The sequence below is a fragment of the Argiope bruennichi genome, chromosome 9, assembly GCF_947563725.1.
Source record: "Argiope bruennichi chromosome 9, qqArgBrue1.1, whole genome shotgun sequence".
NCBI lineage: Eukaryota > Metazoa > Arthropoda > Arachnida > Araneae > Araneidae > Argiope > Argiope bruennichi.
Genome location: NC_079159.1, coordinates 37321361 through 37337700, shown reverse-complemented (window position 1 = coordinate 37337700; position 16340 = coordinate 37321361). Strand labels below are relative to the sequence as shown.

Genomic DNA, 16340 nt, shown 5'->3' with positions numbered 1-16340 from the left:
AGGACTCTAGTAGAACATGTAAATAGCATGATGTAAGCTGTATTTTAGGTTTGAAGATCCTAATATAAACTGGCTCTGCAAAGTCTATCCCAGTGGTATCGAAAAGTATACAAGAAGTAAGTCGGTCAGCTGGAAGAGGGAGGGGCTTTTATTTTATTAGAACTTAAAAGAGGCTACTCTACTAAACACTCCAGGTGGTCCTCGTTATCGATGACAATCGCGGCTTTTTCACAGTAGTTTCCCCTGTGCCTTAGGGCGGTAGGGGTTGAGGAGGGATTCAGTAAATAGGTTGTTGGCGTATATTTTGTATTTTGAAAGGGTTTTAGTTTCTATTTTCATGTGTTGTTAGCTCAAAATTGGAAAGACTTTTATGGCCATTTATTAAAAATTTTCCACTGAAGTGCTCTGTTAACGATGAATGAAATGTAAGGATACCGACAAGTCGTTTATTTTTCGAATAAGCATCAGAAGCTCTTTTCAGTATCAAGACTATTGTAATGATATAAAGAAAAACTATTGCATTGTCACTGCAGCCTATTCACATGGCAGTTTTCTCACAAAATGTGTAGCGACTCTTGTTACTGTAGATGGAAATCGCTTTACACTCCAAGCGTCTTATTCTGTCATCAAAGGACTGTGGAATTTCTGAGGCCAAGTACAAACTTCCGCTTTCAAAATAGCAATAAAAGACCAGAAAAAGATTGGGAGTATTCTTTATTGCCCCCTTCACAGAGTGAGATAAGTTATATAAATACTGAGTTCCTTTTTCAAATGCCATTCTAAAAATTTCTCCAATTGTGAATTTCTACTTTTTATTTTACGTACTGTGAATCGGATTTTTGGATTATCAGAGTAATTTTTGTATTGAAAAGCTTATTATTTTTTCATTATGAGTAAAAGAAATCGTGAACACATTGAAGAAGAAATTAAAGCAATTTTACTTGCTTCTGATGAAAGTGACTGCGATCTATCAGCGAAGATGATGGTTGGCCAAAAAATGATACTTTAGCTCAGCTCTCGTTTATTCTAAACAAAGAAGCAGGAGACGTAACTAATGAGGATCAGATAAACGAGAGAGATGGAGATGAGGAGTCAAAAAAATATGTGACTATGTTATATAATTTGTTATATAATTTATATAACAATGTTATATAATTTACTTATTATCAAAAATTTGCAAATGATTCCCTCATGCGTAAATTTATGAAAATTTCATATGAAATTTTCTTTCAAAATTTTATCTTGACTTAATAATATAGAAAACTTCACATAACGTTTTAAAAGCAGATTTTCAGCATGACAGTTTATACTAAAAGCATAATATTTATGATGAATGTAATAATAAATGTGTTAAATCTTCATGTTTGTTAATGAAGAATGCAATAGAGATGAATGTTTTAGTAAAATGTTCAGGCTGAAAACTGAAGGAATGTATTTTCAAAATATATTTCGCTGAGTAATTTTTTTCCCGAATTTTATTTCATAATTTTTGTATTTCAGTATTAAATAAAGTTTAAAAAATATGTTATCTCATCTATCGAATTGTCTCGATAGATGAGATATATAAAGTTTGACGTAATATATTCCTTGGTTGGACAAAAATTTTAAAAGTTATATTTTAAAAGATTAGTAAAAAAGAGTGGCAAAATAAAGATATTTTTGAAATGTATATTTACTCCACATTCTTTTTCGATTATTTAATGTAAAAGCAAGAATGCGTAAGGTTTTGGAAAAAAAAATGTAAAAACTTCTTTAAAAATTTAATTAAAGTTCTAAAACTTTTCTCTTAGTATCACTATCGAAAATGCAAAATAATATTTTGCATTCAAAATTTCAATGAAGATAACCGTTTATACTAAAAAAAAAAAAAGAAAGAAAAAAAGAATGCTAAAGGCAATAAAAAAAAAAAATCTTAGCTAAGTGTTGAAAGAGCGTATTCTTTTCGAAACGTCTTTCAAAAGATGCAGTAACATTTTTTTTTTTTTTTTAATTCAACGAATGTTTTTATTTTGGTATTAAATGAAGATTTAAAACATTATCTCGTCTATCAATGAATTGCATTGACATCTTTATTATGTAAACAAATGTACTAATTGCCTTGATATATGCACAATGTATGTTCTACATTACTATGTAAAAAAAAAAAAAAAATACATGCTAATATATGACATATTATTTAATTTTGGCAAAAAAAAAAAACGTAAAAGCCTAATGAAAATAAGACGAAAAGATGTTTTTGGAATTGCTAGTAAAGCCAGTTTTATTTAAATGGTTTGGAAGCCTAACATAAAACTTGCAAAAAATCCCTATTTTCTCAATTATAGAATAAATTTAATATTATTTGTAAAAAAAAATAAACCAAAAATACGAGAGCGAAACGCTTCACATTAAAAAATATAAATACATTAGAATAAAACTCTTAAGTTGATGGAAAATGATTCCCGTCGTCGAAAACCGCAAGGCAATTTTTCAAGGCAGAGCGTCGACAGATTTATTACTCGGAGTGCGGGGGGTAACTGCCCCTCAGTTTGGGAGAGTCCATGTCTCCTATAGACACGCTGAGAAAGTCTGGATGTTAAAGGGAGTACCGCTTGAAAAGTGCTTGGATGTTAAAAAGTTAATACCCATCTCCCCTGAAACGGCTAGCAGCCGCCCCAAACCGACCCACGTGGATATTATAGGGCAAATTCTCAAACCGCCCCAAACCGCCCGGCTGGCATCGAGAGGGTTAAAGCATGGGACAGTTTGAACTGTAAGCAAGTTTTAATCACTCGCTTGATGACCTCGGAGTATCCAAAACTCGGAGCGTAATTCTGAAAGAACTACACGAGCACCCAAGTGATGTTGATGAATGTGCGTGTGTCTAATCAACAAGTGCACAAAATAATGAGATACTTCACGCAGTATTGGATGTTTTTGTTCAAGTCATATCCGTGCGAATTGTAGCCTACCACCAAGTCGTAAGATTTTATCTTTCAGAAATGGGCAAAAAAAAGAGAAATTTTTGAGGATTTAGGTTAGGAACAATTTTTCTCCAGTGCGTTGATTTCTACAGAAAAACAATGTTTTTGTACAACTGAAATCCAATAGTTTCTTGCATTATTCAGCTCCTCAATTATCAATTCTGAAGTAAAATGTTGTCGAGATTTACAGTTGTGCAGAAAGCAATAAATCCAAGCTGTTATTCTCAAGAATTTTGTGTATGAACTGAAGAGGAATATATAGATTAAAGTTTGGATAGTTGATGTATACACAATATTTGGGTCTTTACTTGACGAGCTTCTATATCCATTAAAAATTTTTCGTCGTTTGCCAAAAGGTTTTGGATTAGCCAGGCGTCTGGAATTTGCGCTAACCAACTTGGGCCGTTCCACCAAATTTCTAGACATAGTAATTCTGCTGGGAACACTCCACGAGAAAGATGATCTGTTGGGTTCTGCGTACATGGGCCGCCAATGCGCTGGAGAAGTGTATTGAAGAATTTCTGTGACTCAGTTGCATTCGAATGTGCTCCATTGGTTAGGACCATTTCTTATTCAACTTAACGCGACAGTTGATTATCTAAACCAATTTCTTTGCAAAAATAGTGAAGTAAACGATCTCCTAATAAGGCTGCCAAAAGTTCCTGAAATGGAAGTTTCATCCGTTTAAGTGGGGAAAGTCTGTTCCGACTGCAAACTAGTCGAACCTTAGTTTCATTAAGCTCAGTGAAACAAATGTATAATGCGGCATCATAGGCCTTTTCCTATACATTGCAAAAGCCATGGAGACTCATGTGAGAAGCGGCAGAAATTCCAATCCAGCGAGGAATACGTATCTTGTTTAAAAATGATATTTCAGATACGCATCTGTTAAAGTTTGCGGCAATGACTGGAGGAAGAATTTCGTCCCATTGCACTCCCATGAGCCACATGGTTTGAAAAAGAATTTTTCCAACTACTATTGCTGGTGCATAGAGGCATAAAGGATCATGCAACCTTGATACAATTTTAAAAAGTAAAAGTTTTGTTGCAGGAACAGCAAACTGATAAACACTTTCGTTTATGTCTGTATGAAACATGTCTGCCGTAGTATTCCAGCTAATTCCTAATACTTGCGTATTGCTTTTAAAGATGATATCCTTTAGTTCCCAAATAACCTGTAAGTTCTTGGAGTTTGTACTCCATTTAGCCAAAAGTAAAATCTGTGCCGATAAATTTTGCATTTCTTGGTAAAGAATTGTTGCTTGCTCAGCAGTCTCTACTCCCATAACGAAGTCGTTCATAAAAGTATTTTACTCCAAATGCTTATCTGTAGTAGAGTAGATATCAGTATGCATATTAGCTAATTAACGAAGAGTGACAGAAAGGGACAGAAGTCAATCCAAAAGGTAAACGGGAAAAACGATAAGTATTTCATTTCGCAAGTATATTTCCCGTTTGTATCATTTTCTGTCTTAAACCACAGGAACCTAGTACATTCTCTATCCTCTTCAGCCAAAATAAGTTCCAAAAATGCTTCACGTCCGTCGCTCGTGATTGCGAATTTGTGAAGTCGAAATCGTAACAATGTTGCAAATATTTCTGGAAGCAAATTAGGACCCTGCCCAAGAGCATCATTTAAGGAAGGATGTCCTGGTGTATGAGAAGAAGCGTCAAATACAATTCGCCTTTTCTTTTCGCTATTCTTTTGTTTCATTATATGATGAGACAGGTAAAATAGTTTTGATTCGTAGCAAGGACTATTATCGGCAAGTTCAACATGGTGGTTATCGATATAATTTTGCATCTGTTCTGTATAAATATCTCTTAAGTCTGAATGAGTAAAGAGTTTGTTACGGAGTATTTGAAATCTTTTGAGAGTTATTTCGCAATAAAGATGAAAGAATCACCTCTGATTTCCATGGCAACTTTACAACATGGCGGTCTTCAACTTTGCAAAATGAATAGTTAAAATCACTTAAAATTTCAGAATTACGAACAATCATCCATGGTTTGATTGCTTCTAAGTGTGTGTGTCCGGTATGTGATGAGAATATGAAATTGATTGATTTGGATGAGAGAATCGATGGAAAGATAAGGTGTTGCAGAAAGAAAGGATTGAATCCGCACCATATTAAAAGGTCTGTACGAAAGGGTTCCTGGTTCTATAAAAGTCATTAGGATTTAGGAATAATTTCATGCATGGCGTATATGTGGTTAAACAGAATGAGGCATGAAAGTATTGTGAATGATTTGAATGTTGCAGCAAGAACGGTGACTGATTGGATGAATTTTTGTAGAGGAGTATGTGAGAATTCTTGTTTAGCCTTTGATGGAAAAATCGATGGGATTGGAAAGATTGTTGAAATTAATGAAAGTAAATTTGGAAAGAGAAAACATAATAGAGAAAGCGAGTGGGTGTTTGGAGGATTAATCAGATATACGAATGATTGTTTTTTTTGGAGTAGAGCCTGAAAGAAGTGCAGATGTTTTACTCGAAGTCATAAAAAGACGTATTCTTCCGGGTTTGAACTTCAGACTTTTGGGCATCGCATAACTGTCTGGATAATCAAGGTTATCAGCATTTAACGGTGAGCATAGTCTGACGTTTAAAGACCCGGACACCGGAGTCCACACAAATTCTATCGAAGTAACCTGGAGTGCCATTAAAAGTTCTTTACAAGGGACAAACCATGTAGCCGGAGAATTCGACGACTGCCTGACAGAGTACATATGGCGTAGACAAAACAACGTCGCGATAACAAAAAAAGTACGCCGATTCTTCAGAGAAATATCTCGATCGTGCCCTGCCGAGATAACTGATTAAATAAATCAAGTAAGTGCATTAATTCTTTAAAATTCCCTCTAAAATCCATTCCTATAACGTCCTTCATTCTTTCTTTTATGTTGATTATGTACTGATCCTGTTATCCACACAGTCCATATTTTCAATGTGCTAGTGAAGCTACTAGGTTCCCGCTGCCGTTGTCAGCGGAGCCATAGCATTTTTTTTAAGTTAAAAAATCCTGCCCGGTGCCTTCTAGGGATGCTGAAGGCATCGCATGCCCTAACTTTTGCTCTGCACCCAATAGACCGGCTCAGCCTGTCTGAAAAAATCAATACTTATCATAAAAAATCATAATTATATTGCGGAAAATGGTAACCGTAACTATTCCGCGGAAGTGTTTGTTTACTTTGTCCGTCATCTTTATTGGTGACTTGGCATCCATGGCGCAGCAAGGGACACAATAACCTTCTCTTTTACAGGCAATTTAACTGAACACGATTGAATAACAGGCGTTGTAACACAAGGGTTTAAATTCATAGCCAAGTTATTATTATTAATAGCCGAATCATTAACGTTATTCATAGTTGGCGCTAATTTATTTTGAATTATTTTTTGAGCTTTAAAAATTGCAAATTCAGGATTATCCGTCTTCTATATAGCTTTCACATTATAAAATATCATTTTCATATTCTTCGTCAGAAAATAAATTATGTATTTCATTATCCGTTATTTTCATTTCATTTAAGGCAGTAGTTAAGCGTGTGTAAGCGTGTTAGATAACAATTACACGTTATCTAATTGCGGAACCATTAAACCTATTAACCTTTGAACACTTTTACGCCGTTACGGGGACGTTGGTTTGCATATTTATCTTAGACTTAAAATATATGTAATACTACTTTTTATTCAAACAATATAGAGATTATTTGAATAAAAAGTTGTATTACATCTATACAACTTTTCATTGTATTGCGAATACAACTTTTGATTTTAGTTGTTAATCAAAACAATTGTTTTGTTTTTTAAGGAATTTTACTGGCTATTGCTACAAGCAAAATATCTAATTAGTCTTTAGATAGCAAAGGAGTGTTAGAGTTAATTGTATTTACTTTATATTTCACCTCCCACCAGATACTGAACAAATTTCAAATAAAATCTCGAGGTATTTTACATTTGTCATGTAAGTATGAATTGATAAGTTTTAATTTAAAGTAATATACTCCCTTTAAGAGGCCTAACCTCGCCGTGCTTGAATGTTGGCGCAATTACTTTAACACCAACATTTATCATTGAAATTTTGTATTAGGAATTATCGCTAATATTTGGCAGGCTAATGTGGATTCTATATGTGCAGACTTAATTTGAATTTAACATGGTGATTCATTTTCAGTAATTACATGTAAAATTAAACAATCTTTATCCCAAGGGCTTAACGTTAAGCTACCATCAAAATTAATTTAACCGCTTATGTAACAATAGAAACCGTAAATATTTCAATCGGAATTTTCTATTGTATTTGCTAAAAAGTAATCAACCTTTTAAAGTCAAGATCTGAATTAAAATTTCTTTTCCCATTTATCATCAAAGATAAATTCATAATGTGCATATTTAACCATAATATAAGATTACTGCAGAAAGATAGTTTAAACCAGAAATTTGAATGTTTTTATTTATTTCAAAGTGTTCACTAAGCATAGAACCTTAAAAGAAAGATATAAAGACCGATTCATAAGTAATCATATTTAAATATTTTCCCCACAACAATTTATCTGCGATTTCTTACTATTAGCAATTAAATTTCACTTCTGATAATATTTTAAAACTTCTCTGTCTCACTTTGCATGGCTGGAAAGTATGAAAAATGATGGTCAGTTTTTGATGAAGTTGCCAGGAAACAGTGTTGCAATAGTTCAGCTATCATGGCAGAGATAAGTATAGATAAATGCATTTAGTTTTGATAATGTTAATTATTTTTCAAGGATATGTTATAAAGCCGATCCATGTGACTTCGCAGTCACTTGATGAACATAACTACGTAATTAAATGTTGCATTGTATAATTCAAACTCGTTCCTCTCGTACTCTGCCATCACAGGGCATCAAAAATTCCCCACTCAAATTTATTCAAAGCGAAGAAAAGATGAAGTCGTCAAATCATGAACAGCAATTCATACTGATAGGCTCCAGATCTCTTCATCAGTATTCAGACTCTGATTGGTCTTCCCCACTTACTTGCCTCTTTGTTACTTCGCTTGATTTCCAGTATAAACTACGCACACACAGTCCTGCCGTGGAAACCGCAAGACATTTCTTTCTTTCTTACATTGTCCGACACAATGTACTTGCTACTTTCACCGAACACCTTATTTTGCGTTATGATGCAGTTGCGTTATCAATCGAAAGTAAAAGGTTTTATTGCTGAGATTTTGAACATTATAATCAAATCAGCAGGAGTGATTTCCCCAAACCATTCTCGCATATACTCTTAATAAAGATGTTATTTCAAAGAACACCTTACATAGCCCTGGTGTACAATAGTTACGAAATATTTACCTTTGGCGTGAATTTAGTATTTTTACTCAATTTATCGTGTCGTCCTTGGCGAATTATTTGGCGATTAATCTCTGGCATGCATTTAATAGTATAGGAAAATTGAATTTGTGTTTTAGATGCGTTTTTCGTAACCGATTGAAACAAAAATTTGATACAAAACTATTCTTGCCGTCACACAATCACATAACAGTTTTGATATAGTTAAGCCACTGCCTCTTTGAGACATCGCGTTTACATGTTTCTAAATTTGCAAACCAACAGATAGTCAATCCTTTAATGGATTAGGCTCGATTCTAAACGATAGACGTTAGTTTTATGTATCGAATTTTATCGATCTAGCTCTCTTCATTTTGTAATTATGTTAAACTAGCCACCTTTGGCCACCAGCCGGTTCGCCAATCTTAATGCTCGTTAAAATTTTAATAATTAAATATTTTATGTTACTCCTATTTTAATTCCTTCTTCATCAAAATATTTAAAGCTTCAAATTTTGATAGTCATTTAATTCACTCATAATATTATAAAGGCCTTTAGCCATGACGTAATATGTATATCCCTAATTTTATGTTAGTTCCCGTAGAATTTATGCTTAAAAGTGGAAATGATTAATCTGCAATTAATATAAGAAGAAGCATTCGTTTTTAATATGAGTACTGAAAACAGTCTCGCTGAGTATTTAAACCTTATGGGCATTAAAGAATATCTTTCTTAATTTATGTAATATCTCAAGAAGTTTTCAACAAAATTTTGTCAGATTCATCATGAACAGATCAATTAACTAACAATGTTTAGTTTTAAATGCATCAAACACTAAGACAATAAACAGAATCGTTTGAAATAATCGGTCGAAAACATGTTAAGCCTTCAAAATCAAGTCCGTATCCGTTGAAAATAGAGTTGTTAACAATCGGAACACAATGCGCATGCGTGAATTTTCAACACAATTATGGTAACGCAAATGCATGAATTTTCTACGCCAGTTGGGGTAACGCTACGCAGATCAGAAATTTTTAATTTCCTTTATTCTATTTTATTTTAATTCAAAAGTACTTCAGAATGAACTGAAAGATAGATTAATTAACAATATTTCTTTTTCAATGCATAAAACACTAAGAAAATAAACAGAATTCTTTGAAATAATCAGCCGATAATATGTTAAGCCTAGCCTCGTTAGCGTGGGGGGAAAAACTGAAGCCTTATTCATTTGGAGGTGGGGAAATAAAAAGATTTTTTGGCGGGAAAGTTAATTTTTAACTGATAATTAAAATTCTAATTAAATATTCAGAAAAAGGGACCCCGGGTGCACATGTGTTTTTAGAATTCAGGGAGATCTTAAACATGACGATTCCTTAAAATCTCGAGTTTGAACTTTTTGACGATTGTACTACATAGGCGAGAAAGTAAAAAGAGAATGTTTATCTTCAACTCTCTAATAATAATCACGAGCCGCTAAAGACATGGAGTTAGGAAACACGAAAGCTTTTCTTCATGCTGCATATTGCTCTCCTATACACGTAACATTTTTCCAACACACTGGCATATATATTAATTGATTTAAACAATAAAAGGAATCAATGCAATGAATTATGTAAGTAAAATTATCTAAACATTGCGAATCCCACTTACTTTAAAAATGCTGAGCATTATTGATTATAATGTAAATAAAGAAACATTAAATAAATCAAAATATAAGAGATGAAAAAATATCGAAATATTGCATTCCTAATGTAGAAGTTAGTATTATACTATCAAACCAGTGGAAGTGGTCTCCTTAAAATTTTCTCTAATATTCTCTAACAAAAGAGTAGTCCTTCGCATAAAATCGTGCACCTTGGGAAAAGATCCAATTTCTTTTGAACCATTGTTGAGAAATATTAAACTTTGGCGTAAATTTAGAATTTTTACGAATAATCGTGTGACTCTTGGCAATTAATCCTTGGGATGTAAAAATCGAATTTGTGTTTTAGACGCCTTTTTTTTTGCCAAAATTATCGAACTAAAATTTGGCACAGAACAACACTTGTAGTCACAAATCAAATTTAATATATTTAAATTATTTCGTCTTTGAGTTGTCACTTTCATATGTTTCTCAAAGTACTGACCGACAGACAGTCAATCTCTTGTTGGATTTGGCTCAAATTTTGGCAGATGTCTACACAATAGATATTACGTTTGTGTATGGAATTTTATCCATTTAGCTCTATTTGTTTTGTAATTATCGTGTTCACTTATATTCGAACAGTCGGATGGACAGATTTCCTCTCAATGGATGGTACTCAAAATTTGACCGAATTTTACAAATTTTGTGTAAAGACCACATACCAAATTTAATCCGATTATCTCTGAGCGTTTTTGAGTTATCCCTGTCACAGATAGACAGACATTAGGCAAAAATGAATTTTTCGAACCGAGGAACGTCTAAAACATGACCATTCGTCAAAATTTCGATTTCGAATTTTTTTGACAATTACAAAACTTCTTCTACACTTCGTATAGGAGAAAGTAAAAATGAATAGTAAAAAATTCAAACAATATTCTTAAACAGCAAAATAATTGTTGCAAATTTTATAAGCACCAATTCTAAAATAAGTAATTGGTTTCAAATTAAAATTTCTTACTATCGCATGCTTTACTTCGATCATATGGATGTAAATTAACCTTAAGGTATCCGACTACATTAAAAACATAAATTTCTAAAAAAATTCACATTTTTATTTTTATTTTATTATTATTACTTTGCAGTTTTAAAAAATAGGCACGTTTCTGTTTCCAGTGATATCTTTATTTTGTCTCTATGTCAATTAGAAGCTAAGTTATAACGAATTATTGATATGTAAGTGATCTTATTTATAAGTATTTAAAAACTTTAAATCCATTTTCTGAAGAAAAAGTTTTTTCATAATTCTGCTGTACGAGTATCTTCATATCTCATAAATATGAAAATAATAGTCAATAAGTAATAATCAATAATAATAATTAATAAATGAAATTTATAATTAGTGCTCGTTATGATATGCAGAATATAATGAACTATGGATTTGATGTTGATTGTTCTAGAAATAGATATATGATTGTTTAATATAAATATTATTGAAAAAAAATCCCAAAATTTCATACATTACACACAAAGATTTTATTTTTGAATATAATTATTAGATAATAGTTAGTTGCACTCTAAGGTATGTTGTACATATAATATTACAAAGAAAATTATTTAAAAAAGTGCAACAACCTTTTTCTCTAGAACAATCCTAGTTTTTGTAAATAAATGATAAAATTTACATGAAACTATGCTTTTCATTCAAACGCTACATATATATTCAAATAATTTCACTTTTATTCATCATTTTATCCTTATATTAATAAAAAAAACATTATAAGCACTAATATATATCGAAAAATCCCCTCCGAACCTTGTCGGGTATCTTAGCATAATTTCAAAATCGGCTTTATTGGTGACATTCTAGTGTTTTATAGATCTCGGTACAAAATACCGTACGTTAACAAAGCTCCAAAAGACGAAAAAACTAAACTTCTTGTAATACTGACTGAACAAACTGTTAAACAAATGCTTGAAGAGTTATTAATTTTCAATATTAGCAAAATTCGCTCGGAGATTGATAATCCTGTATTCAAATGATGCATTTCGCTCGCTTTTATCGCAATATTCTGTACTTCTTTATGCACCGCTGAAGCAAACATTGTTATACCGAAATACTGAAGGATATGCACAACGAATGACATATAGAAATATATGTTCAGTGGTGTTAAGTAACCTTTGTATTCGCTGAAAATAAACGGTATGAGGAAGAATAAAAGCGATACGTGTCCTCCTATAATGATAAATAACGGTAAAGATAAACAATTATCAGTTTCTCTTATAGTAGTCATGGCTTGCGTATGTCGTTTCAACAAGTCATCAAAGACAGCCGTAGGAGAGTTTAAAACTTTGCCGTAGTCTTTTAAAATATGAATTAGTGCCATGCATATCACCATGACTAATATCTGTAATTGAATCATAATAGAAGAAAGAGAAACGAACCACACAAAATCAAGAATACTTAGAAAGCAAAAAGTATATGGCGGCATTATTCTTGGAAAGATTTTTTGAAATGTTTCCCATATATAATCCTTAAATGATCTTCCAGTTGCTTCGATATTTTCTAAAAAAACCAATGAGTACAATATTATTAGGACGCCAAAATTAAGAACAATAGCAATGGATATAACACTTTTATTCAAATACCTTTGCTTGTCTGTAATTTTATCATATTCTTTAGAAATGTGTATCAACATTTTTACTATAGCCTTTTGGCGATGATGAAGCAGATATTTGAGTAAAATAGTCAGGATTTTTACTGCCTTGCTAGCCAGTTCTTGTTTAGCAGAAAGTTCTGCTCCTTTTACGAATATTTCATAAGCAAATAGCAGAACGTTAAGCCAACAAAGAACGTGATTCATAATAACAGAGATTTGAATCAGCATCTCTCTATTTCTGAATTTTTTATCCTGCTTGTGATGAGATTGTTGAAATGGCCTAAAATCCAATCCTACAAGTAAAAATGCAACTATTAGTGGTTGGATTTCTCTCAGAAATTTTAATTGAAGAGTTTCTTCTTCAGTGGTCTCTGTAACCGCACTTACCGGTCTTCCTGCAAATATTTTTTTCTTCATTGTTCCTCACTTAATACAATCCCAAATGAGCTTTTACTTCCTGTAAAAGAAATGCTAGTTAATGAAACTAGTAATATGACAACTTATTATACTTTTAAAATTTTCTGAAGAATCTTATTTTATGAAGGAAACTACTTCGGTAAGTATTCCATGTAACTTATCAAAGCATGCACATGCTTTCTTTATAAACGTAAAATACAAATGAAGTTCAAAATATGAAGGTATCATATATGAATGCTGTCTTCTAACACAATATCCGACGATTGTAAATTTATAGCAGTTGTCTATACCATGTGCATGCAACACATTTTATGTTATTTCTTGTTATAATGTGGACTCTATCATTTAAATTAATGGCTTTTGGAGCCTTTTCAAATATATTCTTAATAATTTATTTTGTCAAACCATTTTCCCGTACAAATGCACAAAAGTTTACCCAATAGTGTAAAGAATCACAAATCAATTTCACTAATGCGTTTTAATAATAAAATCGATCAGTATTCTTTATTATTTTTCATCGAAAGCCAAGACCTTCCTTTGAAACTCTTAATAAACGGATGAGAAAATAATTTATGATACTTTAGCACGCAGGTTACTAAACTCTTTTTTGAATCGATATTGTGCTATTAAGTGACGGCATGGAATTTCGATTAAATGAACTACTTACAAAAAGTTATTTTATTATCATGTTATTTTTTTATATGATATGATCATTTATTCCGCTTTTTACACTAGACTGCAAAAAAAATATTGTTTAAAAATTGTTTTAATTTTGATTATTGATTTTTATGTTTTTTAATGTCGATTCTAAAACTCATTTCTATCACGTAAGGATTTGTTACAAAGCGATTGCATATTTGGAAGATAGCAGTTGAAATCGCGAAATTTTGGCATTTCAGCTAAATTTCATTAATTCATAAATTCATATAAAGTAAAAGTAACTGCTATGTACATGTAGAAAATCCTTATGCTAGCGTTTCTTTTCTTTTCTTTCTTTTTTATTACTTTAAAAGTCCTTTTTCCACTTTTTCTCCTGTGAATTTTGCAAGGATTGTCTCTTTGTAGCATCCAGCAGTAGTTGCTTATCTTGTTAATATTCAATTTTTCTTGATATCGCCTTTCCATTTCCTGTATGTCTTGGTGAAATCTCTCACCTTGTTCCTCACGAATTGCACCTAAATTTTCAGGAAAATAATCCAGGTATGAATTGAGAAAATGAACTTTTTCAACTCGTACTACAGTTTAAAATCTTGAATTTTTCTTATCTGTTCTGTAGTAGATTTGTAGTTTGGGATCTTCCTGTTTCCGAGAAAGTTAGTAATAATTAGTTTCGAGGATTTTCAGGCTTTTTCAGGCTCAGGCAAAACTTTCATCCTTCATCATTTTTCTTATGCCTAGTCCTACAAATACACTTCCCTTCAGTTCTGCTTCGGATAAACTCGGGAACTTGCCACAAAGGATTTGAAGCATTCATCTTTTGTGATAAAGCATTGACAGATTGTTTCATAAAACCTAATTTTATGTAAAATGTTGCAAGAAACACTTTTTTGGTATCAAATTTTCTTTCAGTATTTTTGACTCCAGGATCTAAAGTCTTTCAGACCATCCATTCTTTTTTAATGTACTGTTGTTTTCTGTTGTGGTTGTTCTATTCACAGAGAAAATAAGGAAATTTTGCGTACCTTTTCTGCCACGTAACCAAGTTTCGCGTACCAAGTAACAGAGAAATCAATTGAAGATCATCGCAGAATGATCTTTTGTGATAAGAATACGTTGGTTTATTCAGAATGAAATCAAGTTTTTCATAGCACTCTTTCAAATGAGCTGAATGCCCAAGAAGCACAAAATATTATTCATTTCTGTTATTCTATAGTACTGCTTTGAGACTAATTTTTAATAAATCGATAAAAAGTCTCAAATCGTCAAGTTTGCTACTTGTTATGAGGTCTGGGATATCGTTGCAATAAACATGTTCATTCGCCTGAAGGAATTAAAAAAAACAAAAAAAACAATTTGATTTTGTTCTAAAATCAAGAATCAGATTAGTAAGTCATACATCTGACCTCCGACTCGCTACGAAGGTACACGGAAAAATTACTGAATGACCGGACCCCCGCAACAGCAACACTGGCTGAAACTGTGGTTGAGTCCTAAGGACCATCACCGGCCGCGGTACAACCCTCCCCGAAGGAAGTACGTCCCGTCATCGATGGGAGGAGCCAGATCTCCCACGTATTTGTGTATCCTCCAGGGTGGCGAGATCCAATGACCATGGCGGAAGCATCTCAGTAGTATCAGGTTAGTATCAGGAGTTATAAATATGTAAATATCAGGAGTTGGAAACCAAATATTGAAAGTTAGCAGGGTTTTTTTTTTTTTTTTTTTTTTCCAATCTGGAATTTCAAATTTCTTCCGAATTTTTAGGAAGAGTAAAATCCCTGATTAAAACATTAAACTTAGACCGTGTGAAATGTTTATGCACGTAGTTGATGATGTAATAAACTTCATGAACATCCTATCAATATCATATTCAGTTAATATCTAAATTTTTTTTAAAAAAAATCTTTTCCGTAGTATTTGGAGGGGAAGGAACCAGTATGCCAGTTTCTTTAGGGACAGAGACAACTTTTTGTTCTTTAATTTGAAATTTTTCGCACTACAAATAAAAAAAAAATCACCATTAAGACTTTTTGGTTCTCTCAAAAAAACTACCGGTATATGAAACCGAAAGGAATGTTTTTTACTTTGAATCCATTGCCTTAATTCTTCTTTACAAATATAACAAACTTCGTGTGGAGGTTAATTTATCTTACTCTCCTAATCTATCCATGTGAAGGCTATTTTAATCTCCTAATTTCAAAAAAAAAAAAAAAAAAAGTAATAGTCATTTTTTAAATAAAATTTTAATTTCTTGATGTTTTTTCATTGTACAGTTTATCACAAATAAAGCAGAAACAATTCGATGAATTGAATGCATTTTCGAGAAATCAATAATCTCTTTAATGCAATAAAAACTAGAAGTAAAAAAAGTACCTATTATCCACCGATCGGGATATAAACACGTGTTTACAGCAGAAAGGAAAGAAGGCCAATGACACAAGATCAGTGAAAAGGGGTGTAAAGAAGGGATGGAGGGCAGACACGTGCCAACAGGAAAGGCATTCGGTTTCAAGTGGTTCCTTTTCTGTCTTCAATAAAGTGTTTAATAGGCAGTTTGCCAATGCAGATGAATATCTTGATTTGAAGTAGTTTTTTTCTTCTTCTTTTTTAGTAGTTTAATCTATCTATTTACTTTTTTAAATCCATAAATGTGCTTATCAAATTCATATAAATATTTCTTTAAAAAATCCGAAATAGAAAAATTGG

General features: G+C 32.3%; 1 long non-coding RNA gene across 1 annotated transcript in view; it reads right to left on the bottom strand.

Moving 5' to 3' along the window:
* Positions 1-12424: 12424 nt before the first annotated feature.
* Positions 12425-16340, bottom strand: part of LOC129983554 (uncharacterized) — a 41349-nt gene continuing 37433 nt past the window's right edge. Inside the window, exons 2-3 of the long non-coding RNA XR_008785416.1 lie at positions 12945-13014; positions 12425-12850 (exon numbers count right to left, since the gene is read on the bottom strand). This is a non-coding gene — a long non-coding RNA (uncharacterized LOC129983554). The remainder of the gene's footprint in view (positions 12851-12944; positions 13015-16340) is intronic.